Source organism: Lemur catta, chromosome 18 (genome assembly GCF_020740605.2).
Source record: "Lemur catta isolate mLemCat1 chromosome 18, mLemCat1.pri, whole genome shotgun sequence".
NCBI lineage: Eukaryota > Metazoa > Chordata > Mammalia > Primates > Lemuridae > Lemur > Lemur catta.
Genome location: NC_059145.1, coordinates 31327769 through 31352789, shown reverse-complemented (window position 1 = coordinate 31352789; position 25021 = coordinate 31327769).

Sequence of the window (25021 nt, the reverse complement as noted above, 5' to 3'; positions counted from 1 at the left end):
TCCCAAAACAACACATGTTGGCGTGGATGCGGAGAGACAGGAACACTCATACACTGCTGGTGGGAATGCAAACTAGTGCAACCCCTATGGAAAGCAATATGGAGATACCTTAAACAGATTCAAGTAGACCTACCATTTGATCCAGCAATCCCATTATTGGGCATATACCCAGAAGAACAAAAGTCATTCTTTAACAAAAACACCTGTACCCGAATGTTTATAGCAGCACAATTTACAATCGCAAGGATGTGGAAACAACCCAAGTGCCCATCAATCCACGAATGGATTAGTAAACTGTGGTATATGTATACCATGGAGTACTACTCAGCTATAAGAAATAACAATGATACGACATCTCTTTGGTTCTCCTGGAGAGAGCTGGAACCCATTATACTAAGTGAAGTATCCAAAGAATGGAAAAACAAGCATCACATGTACTCACCAGAAAACTGGTTTCCCTGATCATCACCTAAATGTACATCAGGGAAGGATACCAATTGGATATCAGACTGGGATGGGGGGTGGGGGGAGGGGATGGGTGTATGCCTACATGATGAGTGCGTTGCACACCCTCTGGGGAATGGTCATGCTTGAAGGTGCAGACCCGGGGAGGTGGGGGGGGGAGGGGATGGAGGTATGACTACATGATGAGTGCCAGGTGCACTGTCGGGAGAATGAGAACGGACGCGCTTGGGACTCTGACTCGGGGGGATGGGTGGGACATGGAAAATGTATATAACCTAAACTTATGTACCCCCATGATGAGCTGAAATAAAAAAAATATATATAAAAAAAAAAAAAAAAAAAAAAAAAAAAAAAAAAAAAAAAAAAAAAAAAAAGAACTTCCCTATAGATTTTCTTTACCTAGAGTGAGTGCGTCACTTGAAGCAATTACATCAATAATAATAATGCACACATAGGCACATGTTTCATGGTTATATCTCCACTGGGAGCTTTGATTTCTCCTTGGAGTCAAGGACTGTGGAATTCCATGAGATTTCTCAATTTGCTTGGAGGTTAGATGGGCCATGTTGTTTAATAATTATAATATATGATGAATGTTAATGTAAAGTGAGTTTAGACAAAATATATTATGTCTGATGTCTGTTTCCATACCTCCCCCATAAGATGACTAGAATTATATATTATATATTCTAAAAGACAGAATTTGATTTACTATCTTTTCATGTCCCAGATGGTTCTTACTTCTCTACTAATTAGCTATTCAAATAAATTGGGTGACAATTCTAAGAAAGCACAATTGATATATTAAAGAGTTAATTTATTCTAAATAATGAGTATCACATTTTACTTAGCTCTTATAGAGTTGCTCACTATATCTCTTAATGAATTAGTGGTTTTGCTGAAACACTAAATTATCTTTGTTTAACTGAGGAACAATAATCAAGTTGGCTTTTGATGCACTGGTAATTTATAGCTGTGCAGGTGATGGTACCAGCATCAATCTGTGATGTTCTTTTATCAAGACTAATTCCGATGTAATATTTCAATTTAGTTTTCACTAAAGCATTCAATTTGAATTTAAAAGGCAGTCAATATAGGTTAATAAAATAGTGTCAACTAATGAACTGTTCTGTTTGTATAGCACTGCCCTTATTACCATGAATTGTCTTAGCCTGACATCCCACTACCCTGGGTGCCAGCCAAAAAGATATGTGAATGCCTAATAGTGCCATAGACTATTGTGTATGCTAAATATGGATGGGATGCTAAATATGGATGTTCTACTATTTTTTTGTCTATGCCAATGTAACTAGGTGTGTAAGGGACACAAAACTAAATTAAGAACATTCCATGAATATAGCTAATAACACTAAAAGGGAGGGAAATAAGTGCTCTCATAAAAGTCAAGACAAGATGTGACAGGAATCAATGGGTTTGGGAAAGGCTTTATAGATGATGTGGGCTTGGAATAAGACCTAAGAAATGAAGATGGCTAAGGACAGAAGAACATTTTGGGGCAGCATATTGGTTTTCTATTGCTGCTGCAACAAAAGGCCAACACCCGTTTATTATGTCATAGGTACCATGGGTCAGAAGTCCAGCATAGCATGACTCAGTTATTTTTTTGCTTAGGTTCTCACAAGGATAAAATCTAGGTGTCAGAAGGACTGAGTTCCTTTCTGGAGACTCTGGGGGAAGAATCTATTTCCAAACTCATTCAGGTTACAGAAGGAATTCAGTTCCTATGGTTGTAGGGCCGAGGTCCCAGTTTCCTTGCTGGCTGTCAGCCAGGAGGCTCTCTCACCTCCTTAAGACTGCCTACATTTCTTGTCCCATTACTCTTTCCGTCTTGAATCTCTCCTCCTTCTCCTTCTACTGCAGCCCTCTGACTCCAGCCACAGAAAGATCTCATTTTTAAAGGGCTCATATGATTAGATTGGGCCCACCCAGATAATTCAGACTAATCTCTCTATTTTAAAGTCTGTAACCTAGATTATATTTGCAAAGACTCTTTTATTGTAACATATTCACAAGTTTCAGGGATTATGGCATAGACAGGTCTGGAGGCCACTATGCCTACCAAACAGTAGAAACAGAGAATCTCTTCATAGCAACGGTGAGGAGTCAGGTATGTGCAGAGGGATGGAATTGGAAACGGAGGTGGGGAGGCAAAATTGGTAACTCCCTTCCATGTGTTCTCATAACACTTTGCTGACCCCGCTAAGAGTAAACTCAGTTACATTGAGTTGTTTTTCCCATTTTCTCTGTAAGGCCAGGAACCTGGCTTCATTCAGTTTTTCACCCCAGCCCTAGCACCCTGCCTTCCCTTCTAATAGGTAACAGATAAATATTTTTGAAGTTGAGTTGAAGTGATGCAATTCATGACGTCAAAATAACGTTTCTTAGGCTAAGGAGTAAATCTCTAAATGAGAATTGTGAGACAGAGGTGGTGGCTGAGATTATTTTAGCAGAGGTTTGGTTCAAAGACTGGAATCACTCCATGGAGTGGACTCCATCTTTCCCCCTCATGCTCACTGCTTCCTACCTTCTTACGCCCTGTGCTACCTTGAAGATTTCTGTGTTTGGAGTCGTTGCTGTACCAGCTTTGGTATTTCTAGGCTGGTACCTTGTTTTCCAGGCTTCCCAGCAGTTCACAGCCCCTCTGCACTGCAAAGGGCTCCACACGTCTTGACTAATTGTAGTTTGGCTTCAGCTTACCATCTATGAGCTGTTCAGTTAACTTGTTGGGTTCAACAGGATGAGCATCTGATCACATCACGACTTGGGGCTTAAAAGCGAGGCTGTGCTTTGCAAGTCAACTGCTCTGGATCGTGGTAGGTCTGCTTCACATAACCTCTCTGATGCTCCGTATCCTTATCCACAAACTGGGGATATAGCACCTCATAGATAGTCATGCAGATTAAATGAGGGCATGTAAGTAAGTGCTTGGAACTTAATTATTAATTACATTAATTAATGGTAAATGAATATGAGTTCTCAACCCTTCCTCAAAATGATTGCTGTCTATGATAGCTAATTCAATTGATATTGGTTACACATGTAATTTGCACACAAAATACCTAAAATATGAACAGATAGAGACACTATTGCAAGTGGGATCCTCGTGAAAGGACACCCACTTCTCTCCTCCTCAATTAGTTCCTTCTTTTTCCTACTCTTCCTCCATCATTGGGTAGGTGCCTCTGTTTCTGCACTGGAAAAACAGGGGACAGATTCAGTGTGAGGGCTCCTCCCATAACCTGAGGGATTTCCCACTCCAGCTGAAGAGATCTCTCCCTCTCCTCCAGGACTTGTCTTACTTTTCATTTGGCAGCTCATTATGTACTGTCTTGTGACACCTCTTCTCTTATTTAACTTTTCTGGTGTTTATATCTTATTTTTCAAGCTATTCTATAAGCTTCTAGTCACTCATTCAAACACATTTTTTTTTGAGCACCTACTATGCACTAGGCCCTGGAGAGGTAATGAGATCAGGATAGATCTCAGGCCTTGATTTGACTGCCTGGTGTGGAAGACAGAGAGTTAAACAATCAATTGTAACCTGTGTGGCATGTTGTTATAAGGGACAGACAGGGGGTCACAGGAGCACAAAGCAAAGGTTTCTTTATACAGTCCGTAGTACCTTACACTTAGCAGGTATTCAACAACTATTAACAGATTGAAAATGTTTACAATTTTACCCTGAATTTGGGAACTCAATACAGTTGAAATAGGCAATATTGCAGGTTGGTGTCTCTCAGCTGGAGGTCAGGCTCCATCAGATTCCCCAGGAGGGCATGATGCTAGGGGCCTCCCCTGCTCCCCAGGGGGTACCCCCTGCACTGCCCATGACCAGCCTGGCCCAGGTCTGTGGACTGTAATCTCCTTGCTGTCCTGTGAGCAGCTTAACCCAGTGACCCCGAGCTTCATATGTACTTGAGGATCTATCCATGTACTAAGGGGCCTTCCCTATTTTTGTTGCCCAAGTCTCCTTGTTTTTACCTTTGTCTTCCTTGCCAGTGTTGACTTTAAAGAGCAGGCCTTATGTCTTTGACAGAAATGTATTTCAGGAACCGGTGAAACAAAGGTGACTATTTTTTGCTTTTCCTTCTTGATTAGACTGCAATTCTGATTATTTTGTGAAGGCTTGAGGGAGAGGTCATGGGCACCCTCAGCGGGCCTGCAGATGGACAAGTTTGCAGGCCATGACACCCGTGATAGCAGGTCTTCTATTCATCATGCTCATTCCATATGTATGCAGCCCTCTGAGGCATCCCTCAAAATACTTGCTCCTTCCCCCTGAAGTCCCAGAAAATTTCCTCCATAGATCCAAGGACAATGTGCCTTCCAATTCTCCTCAAACCAGTGAGCGTCCTCCAGGAGCAGCTGATGAGGATGGGCGAGAGGAGAATTATGTTACTCTGATCTTTTGCTCTTGACAGCCTTCCTTATGTGTGATGAAATATAAATAGTATAAACCATGATTCACTATTAAACCTGGAAGAAAAACGACACTCAGATTCATAAATTAATGTTATACCTATTTTCCGCAGTGATTGCAGGATTAGGGAAAGCTCACTTACCTGCAGTTAGCAATGACAAATGATCTCTAACGAATGTTGTTATTCAGTTTTCAGTGACAATATTAAGAAAAATATTAAAAATTCTTTATAGAATCATGAATATAGCATTTGGTAAAGCAGCTTTTCTCCCAATGCCTTTTTTTTTTAAGTCACATGGCCCCTTAATTAACCTGAACTTCTTGACATACTAATTAACTCTGATTTAAAACAGCCATTATTTTTAGAGTTAAGCTTAGTGAACATTGTCTAATATTATTATGTGACCATTAATATGACTAGGGAAAAATGAGATAAGAAAAAGAAGAAGGCAGTAATTAAGATGAGTAATTTGGTAACAAAGTTGAACTAAAGCAGGTTGGTGATTCTTCAGCATGTGATAATGTATAGCATTGGCAAAATTTATCTTTCAAACTAAATGACTCCACTTATCCCCAGGCCCCTCTATGTTAAGTTTTGGTTTTTATAGCTATTGGTAAATGAAATGATAGATTTGAGAATGAGTCCTGGGAAGTCATCGCTCTGTGAGTTTAGAAACTTTGACCTCTGAATGTCTTATGAAACTATGTCTTGGTGCTTTACTAATAAGTAACAAGGGGGAAAATTCAGAATGCATTCAATGGGGAAAAATTTTTTTGAAGTATACAATAGGACCCAAGGCAAAATGTCTCTTCTTGTTCTTGTAAAGAGTGAGCAACAAGCTACCAGTGGCAGCAGGACCACGCTATTTGGAGGTTAAATCATGAATGTTTGCCATGACTAAAGTCGACATTCCTTGTCTACTCAATGAAGAACATATTTCTTGTGATGAAGATATTCCACACAAGGCAAAAGAAGAAATTAAATCATCTGGATGTTTTATCTAAATGGTTCTACCATGTGGCTATAAAATCACTCATTCAATACCTTTTTTTCAATTATTCGATAAGAGCCTATTATGTGTTTTAGGTGCTGGAGATGCACCAAGGAATAAGACAAAATTCCTGCACTCAAGGAGTGTATGTTCTAATAGTGGGAATAAAAACATAAATCAATGAACAAATAATCAAATATCAGAAGGTGATAAGCGCTATGAAACCAAAAGCAGAATGATGTCATAAAGAGCAAGTGGGGGACTACTTTAAACAGAGATGTCAGGGAAAGCAAGTCTGAGGAAGTGGCATTTAAGCTAAGACCTAAATGATGAGCCAGTTACAGGGAAAGAATGCCTCAGGGCAAGGGGGCCGAGGGCAAAGCCCCCCAGCAGGCATGACCTTGGTGTGTGCAAAGAACAAAGAGAATGCCAGAGAGATCAGAGCCCAGAGAGTGAGTGGTAGTGGTGTGAACTAAGATCTCAGAGGTAGCAGCAGCAGGATTCAGTCCATGTGCAATGGGAAGCTCAGTGGGTCTTGAGCAAGAGTGGCATAATCTAACATGTATTATTGAAGGCCAGCGCTGGGGAAGAGCTAGTTAGGGGACTGTGGTGGCAGCCTGGACTGAGGAAGTGGGAATGGAGAGGGAGAGATATGGGTGGATTCAGGACATTTGTTAGAGACAAAGTTAATAACTCTCCTTGATAAAGCAGATGTCAGGTGAGAGAAGGAGAAGTCAAGAATGACCCTGAGGTTTCTGGCTTGAGCAACAGGGTGTAGTGCCTGTTACTGAGTTGGGAGAAGGCTGGGAAAAGATCAGAGGTTTTTTCTTTTTTTTTTAATTGATACATAGTAGATGTACATATTTTGGGGGTAAATGTGATGATTAGATACATTCATATAATCAAATCAGGGTAATTGGGATATCCATCACCTTAAATATTTATCAGGGAAAGGGCAGTGGATAGAAATCAAGAGTTCTGTTTTGAACATGTTAAGTTTCAAATGGTTTTTAGACATCTAATCACCTGTACAGGCTTTTTTTTCCCCTATGAGTCTGCTTCCTAGGGAAAGTGCAGCTTTTTAAAATAGTATAGATTTTTGGACCACTTATATCATTTAGGAATATACTTGGTTTCAGGTAAGAAAATAACCAACTAGAAGTGCCTTAAACAAATAGGGTCTGATTTTCTTTACACAGAAGCAAATGCAGAGACATGAGGCTCAGAGCTGGTGTTCAGCCATGTCATCCAGATCCCAAGATCTTCCCAGTTCTCTGTTATGCCGTCCTTAGTGTTGGTCATGTCTATGGTGACAAGATAGTGGCTGCCTCTCCAGACCTCACTGTCTACATTTAAGTCATTTAAGTCCGGAAGAAGTGGGAAGAGTGATGACAGAAACATTTATCTTTTCTAATTAAGAAAGCAAAAGTTTTCTTAGAACATTCATCAGATTTCCACTCATTGACTAGAGCTGTCACATGGCAACCCCTAGCTACAAGGGAGTATGGAAGAGAGACATTTTAGCTGATGCCCTATACAAAATTGAGGTTATGTTAGCAAGAAACAAGGGGCACTTGACAGTGGATAAGCAATTAAACATTTGTGAAGATTCCACTTAGGAGGTCTGCAAGAGGAGAAGGTGGGGAGGTGGTTGGTGCCACACATCCTAACATAAGCTGGGATTGAATAATGGCTGGTGTAGACAACAAGCATAGCTTGAGAACAGGCTGAGCAGTGGTCCCTGTTCCTCTTCAATTCTTATACCGTCCATTCCACCAGTTACCTAGTGACAGATTAAGGGAGGCAAGACATGGGCCACTCTGTCTTCTGAGGCTACCCTTTAGGCATCATTTTATGGAGCAAATTAGTTTATTAAATCAGAGGTAATTATAAATATCTTCCTTTTTGTAAAATGCTATAATTTCCCTTATTTGAAGACCCCATGCATTCTTGGGGTCAGGATCGTTCTTGGAAACACAGTTTTTTCCAGTTGCTGGGTGAGATCATCATTTCGGCACCCCCACTCTCCAATTCTATCCTACATCAGGTTCACTCTGCCATGCTTATCCCCTGGGTCAGAACAAGAGTGGCTGGCAGCCTCAGTTATCTTGAGTTTACACGTAATACAATGTGTCACTCCCCATTAGGAAAATTGCCATTAATTATTAACAAAACATCTTTGACATGATGTGTTGTCTACATTGTCACTGCCAAGAATGGGATGGTGATTAATGGATGCCCCTTGAATGGAATACAGCAAAGTGCGATGCAGAAAAGGAAGCTCCTATGTTTAGAAAAGAAGTACAGAGTATTGGACATCTTGGTTTCTTTCTCTCCTTCTCTATTTCAAAACACATGCACTAATACACTTTAAAAGGTGAAAAAAAATCCAGTCATTTACGAAGTTGAAAAATAAATATAATTTTTAAAAATTCTATGCAACAAAACATTTTAGGCCTCTTTGTTTTCATCTAGTCCTTTGAGCCTGGTGTTATAGGTAGAATCTGCTCAGAACAGAGTTAATTTTTGGAACTATCCACTTCCTTTTTGTACTTTCCTATATACTTTGAGGACAATGTTTTCTGTGTGCCTAGGTCTTTCCTGGAAGCAGGCTATGCCCTGAAACGTTCCCAACTAGCACCCCGACTCATTAGAACAGGAATTCTAGAAGTAAGCAGTCCAGTGGTGATGCAGAGGCTTAATCATACTATCAAGAACCTAGCCTTCTACTAGACTCTGCTTCACCAGTTTCAGCTTATTGGCTTGTTGCCTCATGGCTGCAATATGGCTACTGCAATGTAGCTCCAAACATCCATCCACATTCAAAATGAAAAGAAGGGGAAAGAGTTGCACAAGCAACATCTTTTTCCTTTTCATTAGCAAAGAAAAAGCTTCCCCAGAAATCCCCAAACTGTAAGGGAAGCTGGGAAAAAGAGTATTTTGTTTAGGAAAACTGGAGATCTAGAAGGAAGAACAAAGGAGAGAATAGATTGATGTCTTGACTTGGCTGGATGATGACCATATCGATGCCCATGAGTTATGGATGATAAATATGTTCCCACACATAGATAAGTGAGTGTTGCTGCAAGACACACATCATAGTGGGACGCTAGGCTTGAAGGCAGGATGGTGAGGGATGTGGGTCCTTTCAAGTCAGACCTTGTGAACTTCTGCTATGTGTAAGATTGGAGCTGCCTCTATGACTTCATTTTCTGTGAACTTTGGCAATAAATCAGTGGCTCCTATTCAGGGATTTTGGGAGCATCTATCACTTTGAGTAAAGGCAGGGAAGATATCTGATCCCAGAGTCCATCTCTCTACCAAAGGAGGATATAATACTCTGACACAGAGTGTAATATTTGTTCTTAGCTGCAGACCAAGCAATTAACAATATTTTATCATAAAATGTCAAAGGAATATTAATATAATCATCTGGGTTAAAATAAAAATAAAAATTGCCACTGTGTTCAGAACACTGACATTCTTTCCTCATAGACTAATGGTTATTTATTCTTGCCCTTTCACCTCATCAACCTTATTTTAAAAGCTGGTATTATCTGCATAAAAACTGTGCCTTGTTAAAATTACCATGGATCTCTTTTGCTGATTAAAAAAAAATTTAAATTGAAGAATAATTTATATGGAGTGGAATCCATAGCTCTTAAATATACAATATACCATTCAATCAGTTTTAATGAATCTATATCAAGGCACATAACAGTGACACCACCCCAGAAGGTTCCCTTATGCCCCTTTTCCATTATTCTCTTCTCTATCCCAGCAGAAGCAACCACTGATCTGATTTCTGTCATCAAAGTTATTTTTGCCTATTTTAGGATTTCATATAAATGGAATCATTTAGACTGTATCTTTTTTGTTCTTTCTCTCAGCATAATAGTTTTTGAGATTAATCCATGTTGTTACATGTGTCAGGAGATTATTCCTTTTTATTGTTTATTAGTATTTGATTGTATGACTCTACCACAATTTATGTACCTTATCCTGATGACAAACATCTGGCATGTTTCCAGCTTTGAGCTATTATCAATAAAGCTGTTAGAAACATTTGTGTACAAGGCTTTTTGTGGACAAATATTTTGATTTCTCTTGGATAAAAAAATTAGAAATGGAATTTCTGTTATACAGTATTATATATTTAACTTTTTAAGAAATTTCCAATTTTCCAAAGTTGTACCATGTACACTCCCACCAGCAATATATGAGTGCTCCAGTTGCTATATATCCTATACCACATTTGGTATTTTTAGTCTTTTAAATTTTATGGGTTGTGGTGTTTTATGGTTTTAATTTGTGTTTCACTGATGACCAGTAATGTTAAGCACGTTTTCATCTGTTTATTAGCTATGTGTATATATTCTTTTATAAAGTGTCTGATTTTTTTTGGATTATTTTTATTTGCCTTTTTATTATTGAGTTGTCGGAGTTGTTTACATATTCTGGGTACAAGTCATTTGCCCAATATATGTACTATATATATTTTGTCTTACTCTATCACTTGCCTATTCATTTCCTTTATAGTGTTTTTGATAACCAGAACCTCTTAATTTAAATGAAGTCCAAGTTATCAAGTTTTTAAGCGGTTTATGCTATTTCTTCTCTAAGAAATTTTTGCTTACTTCGAAGTCATGAAGATAGTGCTCCTATTTCTTCTAATAACTCTGTTCTTTTAACTTTTATGTCTATGATCCATCTTGAATTAATTTTTTTCAATGTTTTGAGGTAGAGATCTTTCTCTTCTTTACTCAAATGTGCAATATGATTATACTTGGAAAATCTGGTAAGCTTTCAAACTCAGAGACAGTCTTGGTTTCTGGCCCACCCTACCATAGTTAGTGGGATACAGAATGTATATTGCTTAGTGACTAAGAGCATTGTTTGGAATCACAGTTATACCAGTTACTAACTATGTGATGTTTGCAATCTAATCATCTCTCTTTATTGCTTCATCTATTAAAAACACACAACAGTATCTAGTTCTAGAATTCATTCATGTAAATTCTCTACCTCTAAAATTACAACAGTACCTACATTATGAAGTTAATGTGAAGGTGAAAAGAATTTGTATATTTACAGTACTTGAAGAGTAACTGACTCACACTAACCACTTTATAATATTAGCTGTGATATATAATAATGACATAGCCTAACTCGGTTTTCTCCCCTTGATCTTTCTTACTCTGAACTAGCCATTCATTAAGTACTTACTATGGGAGGAACTTCTGTTAGGTGCTGGGGACATCACAGAGTACAAGACAGATGTGGTCTCTGCTCTTATGGAGCTTCCAACATTTAGAGAGGGAAGGACATTAAACAAATATCATGACAAGTGGTTTGAAGAATATGTACAGAGTATTAGGACAGTCTAAAACCTAAAGACCATGTCCCTTATGAGGAGTCAGGGAGAGCATTTCTGAGGATGTGAGATTTCAAGTGGACCAGAAATGAAGAGTATGGAACAGTCTGATGAATGAATGGTAAGCTCATTAAAGGCACAAATCTGTGTGTGCATATTATTCCCCACAACATCGAATTGAGTGATGACCTAGAAAGGATTAAATACTCTTTGAGAATCTATAATGTCATATAAGGGGAAAAAGGTAAAGAGAATTCCTACATTCCTACCAAATGTTTCCTAAATGGATGATTAAATGAAGGAGTAAAATAAACATACATATTGAGTACCTTAAACACGAGGCAGCATCATGGTATGGTGGGTCTCTCAGATATTGCTCCTGAGTTTCCCACTCATTTGAGGCATATTTTGAGTAACTACTGTGGGTCTCGATTACTAAAATGCTGCCTGAATTCCCTTTCCTCTCAGGGGAGCCAGGAGGGCTGGCCTGGGCAGAGATTCATGATGCTGGAGTGGGGGTGGGTAGGTACAGGCAGAGGCAGCCTCTCTTATCTGAAGTTGTGGGAGCTGCTGAAATCAGAGGAGCCTCCTGGTGGAGGTGGAGGAGGATGGCGAGAGCTGTAAACCAGGGAAGGACACCCAGCAGTTCTCTACATTGAAGAGGAGCATGGGAGCCAGGAGGCTGAGAGCAGGCTGGTTGAGTCACTGGAAATTCATCACAAACCAATGTCAATGCCTGGCCACCTCATCTTCATTGAGGTGTGGGTTACCTGTGTTGAAAGTTAATCATTTGGTGTGGAAGAAAGTGCAGAAACAAATGGGGGAGTGTGGTTGAAAGCCACCTAATAGATTATTCTTTAATGCTGCTTAGAGAAGTTGAGGGTAGCTGAGCTGGATCTTAACATTTCCTGGGAATTGCCTGGGTGAAAGCAAGTGGAAAAGACAGACAGAAAACTTGGCAGAGGTGTGAAGAACAGGTTATATGGCCCCTCTAATAACCCATGCTGAGGCTGGCGTCTCTGAATTTAGCTGAACTATTTTGGAAGGTAATTACATCTTTGGTCTGCACCATCTCTTGAGATAATGACTTTCCATAAGGTTTCCATGCACTGTGAAAGACATGCTTCCTGTTATTTGTCCTAAATTTCTTTAAGTGTTTCTTGGTTTAATGTCCCTTCCTATTGCTATATACTTTTTCTTCTTTAATCCAAATTAAGACTCAAGGTTCCTAAAAATACACCTGAAAATGTATTATTATACACACACATATAGAGAGAAGATTTTTATTGGGATACATTTATTGAAACAGAAAATAAAAATTAGTTTACTTAAGGAGGAAATTTAAGATATTTTTACTTGAAATATATTTGGGTAATAAAATTTTATATAAATTTGATAAAGTTCAAAAACTAAAGAATACTCAATTAAATTCCCTCTTTAGAAAATTATCAGTTGTCAAAAAATTAAGTCTTAAGAGAAGAGGCCTGCCTTATATTTAAATATTAAGATAGATTTGTTTCAAAAATGTGTCATTACAGAAATAATGGTGAAAATCAAGATTACCATGAAGCTTACATGGGATTTTGAGTTAACCACCCAAACTAATTAAGCAAAATTATCCTAATTTGTTTATTATGTTAATGATCTGAATTAATTTATAGTAATTTAGCATGTATTACTAAAGATTTATTATATTTCCTACTAAATGACTTAAGAGCTATAAATCCCATGGTTAAATGTAATTAGTGGAGACATATTTATCGAAAGGGATAATTACATCTGATAAAAGTTCTTCAGTTAGGCTTAATTAAAACAGATTATTCCCCCATAAATGAAAAGTAAATATGGTAATTACTAGGTAGATTTTCATAGCAAAAACGAGTATCTCAGCATTTAAATTTTCTAAAAGGGGTAGGAAAATAAACTATGTAACTGATTACTTCCCAATAAAGTATGATTAATAATCCCTGGGAAACAAGCATTTTCCAGAGGTAAACATTTTGCTACTTAATTACTAAATGGGGAATTCTTCTCAGGAAAATCTATCATTAACTCAGTTGTAAAGTGGACTGTGGCTATTTTTGAACATAATGAATAGTGTTTTAAGGAAATTTTTTTTTCCTGAGAAGATTATCTCTAGCTCAGCTAAATTGCAGTGTTAGGAAGGAAAATGACTGTTAATCACTCTAAAAATAAAATTTTCCACAGTAACCCGGGCTGGGCATGGTTATACATGCGCAGAATGTAGAAGATCTGAAGCTAGCAGAACATGTTCAGGACACAGAAGCACACATGGAGAGATTACATGGTAAGCTGATGTTTCAGTTACAAACGTGCATACCTATTAACATGTTAAACTATATGTAGGGCAGATTTTGAATTATTTGATATTGCATCAGTATTTTTAAAGTAACAACACTAATACTAAAAGATATTCTTTTGCCCTTTGAAAGCACTTTTAGTACATTATTAGTTCCTTAGATCATTCTGTCTACTCAGGAAGACAGATGAGCAAGGGTTATTGGCCTCAGGGAGGCCAGGTACAAGGTCACACAGTTAATTAGTGGACTAGTTAGGACTTGAGTTGGTGTTTTGACCCTCAGTACAACTTTCTTTCTCCAACATCATTAAAGTACTGAGAGGTCCATGAGCATGACAAGAAGATGGGTTTGAGGATATGCTATTGTAAGTATGAACTGCTACATATAAACACATCTGTGGCATGACCAGATGGAAAATGTTGTGCTCACAGTATGGTTTTTGTGTTGAGACAAATGGTAAAACAAACAAGGCTGCTGTGGTGGTTCCCCTGTCGAGTGGAGTAGCCAGAGTGACCATCTACAGATCAGAGGATCAATAGCATGCCGTGGTCTGCATGATGACAGCGTTCAGTAGGATGATGTCAAATAGACCGCCGTCTACCCCTTTTTGCCACTTAGTGGAGCTGAAACTGGACCCTGCCATTCTGTCATTCTCATTCCTAGACTTTTGCCACATTTAAATATGTGTCTTTCTCTGGAGACCTCAGAGTGTTACCACAGACAGTATTGCATTTCTCCAGACAATATCCTTTTGCATTCCACAGAGCCCAGGTGATTTGTCATAGTCAGTAGCCATGGCTAATACCCTCCCCGTTCTCCCAGAATTATATAAATGTGCAGAACTGAGGAAGGACCTATGCTGCCAGAGCTCTAAAACCAAAGGTATTTTAGGAAAGATCACAAGCAGAGGCTCTCTTCTTCTGTGCATGGGCTTGAAAGAGCATTTTTTTGCTCCCCTGACCCCAGAAAGAATAACTGAATTAAGATTTAGAGATGTGTACTAAATGCTACACATTAGACAATTCCATTTTGTCAATATCTGTATTAGTTTCAGACACCTGCTTAATTTGTATTGTTGAGACATATTGAATTGTATTGGTCAAATGAAACTGAAGAGCATATCAAACATTTTCACTAAAAATGGCTTAAGTATTACTACAACATACCCAAAAGGGTGTCCAGATTCTTTGGACACATTGAGATTTGAGTATCATCATCTGTGGTACCATCATGTGGTCCACACTCTGTGACTTGCAAGTTCCTTTTTCAGTATAGAAACTTTGGCTGTATTTCTTAAAATGATAACTAAATCAATTAAGCTTGCTGCGGAAAAAAAAAAAAGATTTCTAATTCTGTGCATAAAAGACGTATTGAATCAGACATACACCTGAGTCTGTAAGTCTCAGGTGCAAACTCAGTACCTGTGAATAAAAATAAACAGATGTATGACAAAAAACAAAGACTTTGAAAATTAAAAATGTGATTTAAAAAGTTGTTAAACTTTTATGAGAAAGTTGTGTTGTACACAACTTCTATCTGAGCAAAGACACTCCAACCCCTATGCCCGAGCACATGGATCAGAGTTTCATGCCATTTTCACAAGAAACCTAAGTTTGTTCATGTAATATCAATGACAGCTTAATGAGAATTGCAGTCCGAGTGGCATAATCATATCATGGTGAAGAGCCAGAGTGCCTGGGTTCAAATATGGCTTTGTCAGCTACTAGCTCCTGTCCTTGGGAAAGGTGTCTAAATTTTCTGTGCTGTATTTTCCTTATCTGAAAAATGGGGGTAATATTAGTACCTACCTCATAGGGTTATGTGAAGCAATTTTAGGTCTTATTACTAGTCCAAACAGATTTAGGATCAGATTTATTTACATTTGGGGGATGTCTGTATGCTCCTGCAAGATTTTGTATTAAGAGGTACACGTATACTTTTTGGCCTTGATGCAACAGAATATATGCTAAAGGAGGTGAACAGGTTAATTCTGGAATAGGCTAATTTTGGCTCCAGACTGAATGCATCTGAGTGGCACTCATTATCCCGTTACATTGCCCTGTTGTCCATGTAGCTTTCACTATTCTGGGACTTTACCCCTCTCTCCATGTGGCTTTCATATTGAAGATGGGCACAGTAGGATGTGCCCCTGGTAATTTAAATGTTTGAATGATTATCCACAGGAGAAATCCATATCCACCAAAAGCTGTTGAAATGCAAAGTCTCTAAACAAGAGCGCCATTTTTGATCTATTTTGCTTTCTTGTTTTATATTCATGGTTTGCTCTAACATATTTTGGTTCTGAATTCCCAAGGACCAATGTCATTATCCTCAAAGTAAATAAAGTATGTCTAATCTGCTCTACTTTTTCACAGAAGATAAATCAGCATTTCAAGCCTTTTTCTTTGCATTTGCTCATAGACTTTGTCATCATTAATTTGTGCTATTTCTAGAACATGGTTTATAGCCTAATAATACATCAGCTTCTTCACTGTTGCCTGTAACGTTTTAACATTATCTTCCAACTTGACTAAATCATCCACTAGTTAAAATTTTAGATGTGAATAGTTTTAGGAGGTCAGAAAGCTCTCTATTTCTTCTTAAGTCATGAATCCTTTCTTATAACTGCCTTTATGTTTTCAAGATACTAGGTAAACCCCATTTCTCCTACAGAAAAATACCCAATATTCCTACAGGTTAAGAAACTCATTTGCTATTCATGAGTTTAAAAATGCATTATGCATTAATTTATTCATCTCCTTAAAGTTCAGCTTCTCTCTCTGGGATGTTTTCTCCCCAAACTAATTTCTTTAAAACAAAATTCAAATACATAGAGTGTGATCGAATATCACTTATTAGAAAACCTGACCTCTTGCTGTTTTTATTACTTTAGGGTGAATGTGAGGGGCATATGGTGGGTTTTTTTTTTTTTAGCTCTATGATTTCCTCTAAACCAAAGGCTTCTACTTTAAACATGAAATTGCGGCAGTAACTTTCCCTAATGCTAACAGTAGAATACATGAAGGGGAAGGAATGTGTAATTTGTTAAAAGTAATTCCAACTGTTTTATTGCCTTCCAATCCAAGATAATTGCATATAAAGAAATTCATTTAAATTATTGACATTAATTCACTAACTAGAACTTTAAATAATAACCTCATGAAAAGGAAAATTCAGTGAAGTCCCAGAAATAAACAAGATTTAACAACTTATTAGAACTGTTTCTACATTATTATAAATCAAAACCACATTTCTGTAATTTTGGCAGCAACAATTTTCTTTTTGCAGAATATGGAGTTAAAATATGTATAAGATGGGGCTTAATAAGTATATGTTTTAGTTCTTATTAAAACAACCTACATGAACAACTTACATCTTCCCTCCTTGTTTTTGTTCTTTATATGGTTCATTTCTAGAACTTGTAAACTGAATCCTTATGGTAACATTCATTCCAGAGAAGTCCATAATCATTTTACAATCCAATTGTCTCTTGGAATCTGCTGGGGATTGGTTCTAGGACCTCCTTTGGATACCAAAATCCATGCATACTCAAGTCCCTTGTATAAAACAGTATAGTGTTTGCATATAACCTATACACAACCATCAATATCCTTTAAATCATCTCTAGATTACCTATAATAACCAATATGGTATAAATGCTGCATAAATAGTTGTTATAACTGTATTGTTTAGGAAATAATGACAAGAAAAAAATGTCCATACATGTTTAGCACAGAAGCAATTTTTTTTTATAGGATATTTTCAGTCCACGATTGGTTGACTCCATGGTTGGTTGACTCCAAGGCTGTCTAACACGTGGATGTGGAGGGCTGATTTTACTTTCATTTATTCCACAAATATTCAAGCACCTACTATGCTAGGCATTGTTCTAGTTGCTGGGACATAGTGCTGAATAAGTCCTAATTCCTGCCCTTGTGGGGCTTCCTTGGTGGTGGAGGGAGACAAAAAATAAACTAGTGTATAAAACAATCTCAGCTAATGCGAGGTTCTGTAGAAATACGAAACCAGGTAATGGCAATGGAGTAGTGAGCTGGTGGGGGTTGGAGGGGATGCCACAGAGGGAGCCCTCTCTGAGGAGGTGACAGTGAAACTGAACAGTAAGAAAAACCAGGCCTCTGAGGGCTGATTGTTCTAAGTGCTGAGTGGGACCAGCTGAGTGTGAGAGTGTTGGAGGACTGGAGGGCAAGCGGTGTGGGTGCAGGTGCAGGGTGGTGAAAAGGGGCAGGGCACGAGGTACAGCAGAGGCCAGAGTCTGGATTTTATTCTAAGTGTTTGAAAAACACACTGGGAGCTTTGAGCAGGCAAGTAACATGACCTGATTTATTTTTTAATCTCCCTCTGGCTTTTAGTTGGACAATAGATTTGGGGGTATGGGCAGGAATGAGAGCAAGAAGTGTAAGATGCTCCTGGACAAGAGGTCTGTAATTAGAAATGTCAGAGCTTTTGCTAAGTGGTTTGTTTTATGGAGACAACGCAGTCTGGGGAGCCAAGTTCTTAAACTAGTTCTCTTTCGGCCTTGGGCTTCAGGATATTGACCAGATGATGACTTCTAAGCCTAATATCACATGAAACCTACTCCCTGCACCCCAAGAAAATTCCCCAATGGCATCTCTGTCTTTCTACCTACCTTGCTGGAATACTGAGGGTTCTTAGCTCTGCTGGTGATTGTATTGGGTTTCTTGTGATACCACAGAGAGGCAGGCAGGGGCAGCAAGAGCCAGAGCGGGAGACAGAGTCACCTGGGTGGACAAGGTAACAGGGAGCTAGCAAGAGTCATAGCTCCTCCAAGGATACAGTTCCATTTATGGAGTGGCCTTGGGCTCCTGGCCTGACTTCATTCCATAGTAGCAGGAATTGTCCATGACAGCTGGGACAGGTTTGAAGCCTGAAACCTGCTTCCTTCTAATCTCACTTAGCCACTTAGTCTCAGAGTAGTCTGAGAGTTATCCTAACCCTAGGATGCGTAGCAGGTGATGCTTAATCAAGCCTGTTTTACCATTACCTCTGCCTTAATTGTGTGCTTTAATTCTTAAAAAGGAGCAGTCTCCACCACTCAGCGTGGTGAATTTTTCGCAGGCAGAAATGGTACCTTGGTTTGAAATTTCTGATTCTCAAACACTTTGCGTGGTTTCTGGCATATTTAAGTGCTGCCTACATGAATGAACCACTATGTCAGATGTAACCAAGCTTCAGTGTCTATTGCAGCTGCTAACACAGAGCTTTACTTTATTCTTCTGTCTCAGACCTATCATGAAACTCTGTCTGGGGCACTCTCTTCTTCAAGATTTAGTCCCTCCCCAGGTCTGAACTATCTTCCTGCTTCTGACCCTCCCTTCAGTAGTGAACCACAGTAAGAGGTTGCTGGGTATCTCTGACTCTGCTGGCCACTTCAATGTTCTCTTCCCTCCCTTCTACTCCCCCAGACCAGCCGATCTATCTGACATTCTGCTTCTTAATTCCATCAGGAACATCTCAGATACCTGGCAGGCCCTGTGAGTCTCTTGGCCCCCTGTGTCAAACATCTGGCCTGGACAGAGTTCAGCCCAGCTCCTGGTCCATCAAATCCACTCTAATGGGACACAGTCTAAATCAGTAAATTCAGCAGGGGTCACAACTTTTAGAATGACATTTCTGTTCAGGCTCCTATAGTGAAGTGACCCTGTAAATTAACAATTTTCTTCAGCCCACATTTGCTGCCCAAGATGGATGAGTCATATTTATTCTCAGCATTAACAGATCTTTTCAAATGGAGGCATCAGAATTCACAACCGAGCTCTGTTCTATGACCCGTGGTTTGTACAGAAAAGAATTTCATATGAAGAAATTCCAAGGCTAATTTTCAGTACAGGTCAATGCATGCAATTTCAAGACATTCGTTTTTGAGGCTGGAAGAGCATAGGAAATAAGAACGAGGCAGAGAGAATTCCCACTGAAGGCGTTCTCTTGAACTGACCCGTGAGAAGATGTTTAACCTGTTGAATAGCAGTGGAAGAACTGGGCAGGGAATGAATAAATTGCCAGCACCATGGAAAACCCAGTGGCTGTCTGAGCATACTAAAGAAGGCCTAATTCATTTAGAGCAAGCTCGTGGAGGGGTTAAGAGCTTAAGCCCTGGAGACTGAGTCTTAGTTCTTATTGTTGCTAGATATCTGACCATGGGCAGGTTACTGAACCTGTTTGTGCCTCAGATTCCTCCGTAATAAAATTAGGATGATAATAGTACCTCACTTTTAGGATTAGGAGTATTAAATGAGTTAATGATAGAAATTGCTTAAGCACAGAGAATGGCTCAGCAAATGGCAGCCTTGGTTACTGTTATCGTCATTTCTACTACTCTAGACCATGCCACAACCGTATCTCACCTGAACTGTGGTATTTGTTAGAAGGTAATACTGCAGTAGACTCCTCATTGATCACTCAGCATTTGTCTTACTTAAATTCATTCCCCTTAATGTGGCCAGAGTGACCTTTTACTAAAGCAGATCTGATTATGTCACTTCCAAGTCCTTCATCATGTGGCCCTATTATTTACAGAAGCCTATACTTGACTTCATGGTGCTAATTAAAATCTCAGTGAACTAATTGTATGATCATTTAATATGTATCTGCTTACTTACACCATAACCTCTATAATCTAATGGGGGAAGAGTTTTCTGTTCCATCCCTTGTGCCTAGCACAGTGCCTGCCACGTGGTGAATGCTCAGGAAATATGTGTTGGGATGTCCACTAAATATAAAGATTTGTGGGTGGATGGATATGACTAAATATAAAGAAAGTATAAGAAACAACTTTGATGTGTAGTGCAATAGAAGTTTTCCTTATAGTGTCTCACACAGTTTTGATGTAAACTCTTATTTTGATTCTCTTTAAATGTCACACAGTGGGGGCAGAATGGGGAGGAAAGACAGATCAGAGGAAAGAATAGTTACAGGAGCAAATTTAGCTATTGAAAATCACAACATCATTCTATCTTAACATTTAGAGGATATGATTTTGAGAATCAAGTGTTAGAAGTTTTTTTTTTATCAAGTTTCTAATGTACTTTGAATTTCAAGTCTGTCAATGACATTTTATGGGGAAGGCATTTTATTTTCTACATATTTTTTAAAGCTTGAAAGTCTGCATTGTTATCTCCAAAATATAACTCTACTCTATGCCTAGCATAAATGGGGGGAAACATAAAACCAAATTATTTTTCTTATCACAGTTAAAAACCAGCACTCTCTTCCTATAGATGTATACATTTCCTTAATTTTGTCTTTTATTTGTATGTTAGGATTTTGCCTAACAAATAAGTGGTATCCATTAATTCATTGATTCACAAATTCATTTATTCAAAAAAGATTTACTGAGTGCCTAATGGGACAACTACTGTGTTAGGTTGGGCTACACTTGCATCAAGATGCAAAGCAGATTTTAATGGATAACCCATGTGTGCTGGTAACTTTTTTAAGAATGATTTTTTTTGCCATAAATTCAAAATTTATGGTAACTTTTAGCCCCCCCCCCCCCCGTGCTCTCTTAATACATATTTTAAAACTTAAATTGATCACAATAATCCTTGTGTGTGTGGGGGGGAGGGCGCGTGTGTGAGTTTGTGTTTTGCGGTGGGACTGGGAGAGGTTAGAAGAAATGTCTGTTCCCTCATTGAAGTGGAAATATTTATAAGGAACACTGCTTAGCAATGTCACTGATGACCATTGTCCAGGGTAGCATACGATACAGCTGTTCCCCTTCCCCTTGAATAATTTCCTGAGAGAAAGAGCTGACTCAGTTTCTTTCAGCTATAATCCTTTGGACACAGATATGCTGAAATCCAATATTTTTTAAGTTTGGAAAGAGTGGGTAAGTTAATTGCTCTTACCTTCAGTACTTTAGAAAACCCTCAAGTGCATAATGCAGTGTTTTGATTCAGAAGGAACGATGCTTAAATCCATCATTTTGATGTTACAGCTGTCTCCAGACTCTTCTCGTGGCCTCAAATCTCGATTACTTCAGGTGGTGTTGAGCTGAATTATCCCCTTGCTGGTGAGGTAGTTTCTTGCTTAAACACATGGCGGAAATTGTGAAATTTCCTTCTCCCCAAATTTCCTAATCTTATCCCCCAGCGTAACTTAAACAATGGTCGGATTTAGTTGAAGCAGATTGTTTGATGAGCACCCAGAAGAGATAATGGGCATCTTGTGGGGAATATTGTGGAGTGAAAAAGTTGAAGAAGAGAATTTTCAGAAATAAAGCAGTGGCTATAGATTAGCCCACCTTTGTTCCAACTCACTAGCACACCCGAATACTGGAAAGGGCAGAGCTTGGTGGTTGACACTTGTTAGCATCCCCAAGAATTTTCTGTGCAACTTGAAACAGGTCATCAGTGGCATCTCTCCTCCATGCTCTGCCCAAAGATAGAGCTTTCCTAGGTCAGGGCTGGGGCCCAGGACTCTGCTTGGCAAGCAAGCATTCCACGAGGTTCTGTTAATAATACTGGTGTCACACTTTGAGGAGCACACTTAGTTGGCATTTCCCTGGGCCACCAGAATTCTGCCTACCTGAACTTTGGCAACTTAGATTTCTGCAGAATGATCTGTCCTTGGTCTTATTGAGGGGCCTTTCTAAGAAATGGCCATGTAATATATGTCTGTGCATCTTCTAACTCTTCTGTTAGAGATACTGTTTATTCATGGTTCCTTGGATAAAAGTCTAGTGCCCTGTAGAACCCCAGGGTTCCTGGAGTCACTTCAAGGATTCTACAAATTACAAAGTATTTTCAACCTTAGGGGAAGTATTCAGACTGCCTAAAGAACTCCCCTTCTCTTTTTCTCTTTTATATATTAAAATCCAGAATAAGATTTTCTTTAAACAAACAGTGCTATTGCTAAGTTTTAAAATTGCTGGTGTATAATAATTTAATCCTAGCATAGAGGATTGGGTTTTTCATAAAGATACTTTATTTTATAATATATTTATATATATTTTATTTTCTATTATATATTAACATGTAAATATTTACATACAAATATATAATGTTTATATATGATATGCATATATAAATTAATATGTATACAAATAAAATATTTCCCTTTTTGTTTTGGGTGCCAGAAAGCAGATAAGGGCAATGGGCATAGCAACTATTTACTTTCTATTTTGGTGCTTTCTCATTTGAGTTAATATGAAAGATAGTATAGCAGAGTGGTTAAGAATATGAACTCAACAGCTAGAGCCCCAGGTTCAAGTAATGGCTCTACCACTACTAGTTTCTGACCTTAGGCATCTTACTTACCCTCAGTTTGAAAGGTTTCACAAACTGTGCCTCAGTTTTCAAATTTGTACAACCTACTTCGTAGGATCCTTGTCAGAATTAAATGAAACAATACATGTACAGTGCTTAGAATATAGTGCCTGGTGCATAGTTAACACCCTTGTTTATTTGGTAATACATATTTGTTGTTATTTATTTTTCACAACAATTCTATGATTGCTTATTGGAGTAGAAAAAACTAGAACTCAGGAAGGTCAGTAACTTGCCTAAATTCCCCCATTTGAGTAAAGTTTCTGGGATCCAAACCCTGTCTGTCTCAATCCAAATCTTTTCACCTTTCTAACACATCACAAGGTTTCCTGTGTTGTCAAGAGATAAAGTTAATGCTTATCTCCCTAGATTAGCTGATGTCGCTGTAATATTTATATTCCCATCCCCTCAGTATGGCTTTGATATCCCCTTTTCATTGCCATTTTGATTGCATTATCTTATATATCTCTTATTGTAAGCTGCCTCAGATATCTTTTGAAAACAGGCAGGGAGTAATTTTCAAATAAAATAAATATGTCAAGGAAAATACTCAGGACATATGCCGGTTTCCTGAGTAAGTGGCCATGTAAGTACATTATGATTGAAAATAAAAGTTGTGTCATTGGGTTTAAGTCCCAAGGCAAGCGAGCCAATATTTTTGGAGACGCTCCTCTCTATAAAGATCTAAGAAAAGCAGTTGCTGAGTAAATCCATGGGCATCTGTTTCCACTGTCCTGGATTTACCAAAAAAAATTCCACAAATTATATAGAATGACAACAAGATATAAACCCAAAGAATAAAAGGCTGCATTTTTCTTGAAGGTCTGCTACAAAAATTGGAGGTAGAAACTGTGGTTTGGCTGACGTGATAATTGGTTGGAACTTAGATATTGATTGAGTCTAGTTCCTGCAGAGATTTTTCCCCTCTTGCAAAGTAAGAAAAGTAGGTCAAAACAGATGGCATGGTTGCAATGCATAACAAGTACCTGAGAAGAAGCTAAAATGATTTAGCGAAAGACCGTGGTAAGTACCGGTTTACCAGTTCGTGAATGCATGGTGTGTCTGTTTTTGTATCATCATCCCCATTATCTTTAATCCTAAGGACAGAGATACACACCAGCAATAATCTCCAGCTCTTTCAGTTTTCGTTATGAAGCTCACAGTTTTCCCTTCCTTATGGGGGATCCTCACCTTTTCTTCTTTTCTGGACAAGAGCTGATTGTTTCCCTGCTACTTCAAACCTCAGGAAGTGCTTTTATGAGGTGCCGGAGCCGAAGCACACTTTCTGGGATTCTCTGAGACTGCAGCCTACGCTAGAGGAGCTAGTCTTCCATTAGGACTCTTGAAAACGTGGGTTACTAGCATTGCTCCAGGAAGTGAGTGTGCAGGACATGCTGTGGCTGTGACCCTTGGCCCCAGCCTCTCCATCTCTGCACCACTGACCAACAGGGATCTGTAAGCATTCTGACAGCTACTGCGGGTAGAGGGTCTGTTTGGGAGATGATACCGACCTCATCAGGGAGGAGCTTTTCAATGGTCTGTAGAGCTGCTTCTAGTAATTCGGGAAACAGTCCCTTCATTCTAGGGTTGCCATGAGCCAATCATTAGCAGGAGCTTCTTAGTCTCAGAACAAATACTCATGATACCAAGTGACCACGGACTTTCTTCTGTGCCATATGGAGCACGGATCTTCCCAGAGCATCTGTTTCAAACCCTGTGGATTCCTTTCCCTTCCCCAGCCTGATTGCTTTAAAAAAAGCTATTATATCGGATCAACCAGAATTTTTTTGTTTGATCCACAGGAAGATTCTTCCTATTTCTCCATGAAGCAATTTCATGGAGGTTCCCGAATGCTCTGGAAAAGCCATCTTCCATTCAGTATGGCAGAAGGGGCGCTTTGATAAGGCTCTGATGGGGTTTCAAGTTAAAAAATGGAAACAACCTTGTCTTAGCTTGGCCTGCCATAGCAATATTCAACAGCCTAGGTGGCTTATAAAGAACAGGAATTTATTTCTCACAGTTCTGGAGCCTAGAAGTCCCAGATCAGGGTACAGCCCAGTCAGGTTCTGGTGAGGGCTCTCCTCTGGGTTGCAGACTGCCAGCTTCTCACTGTGTCCTCCATG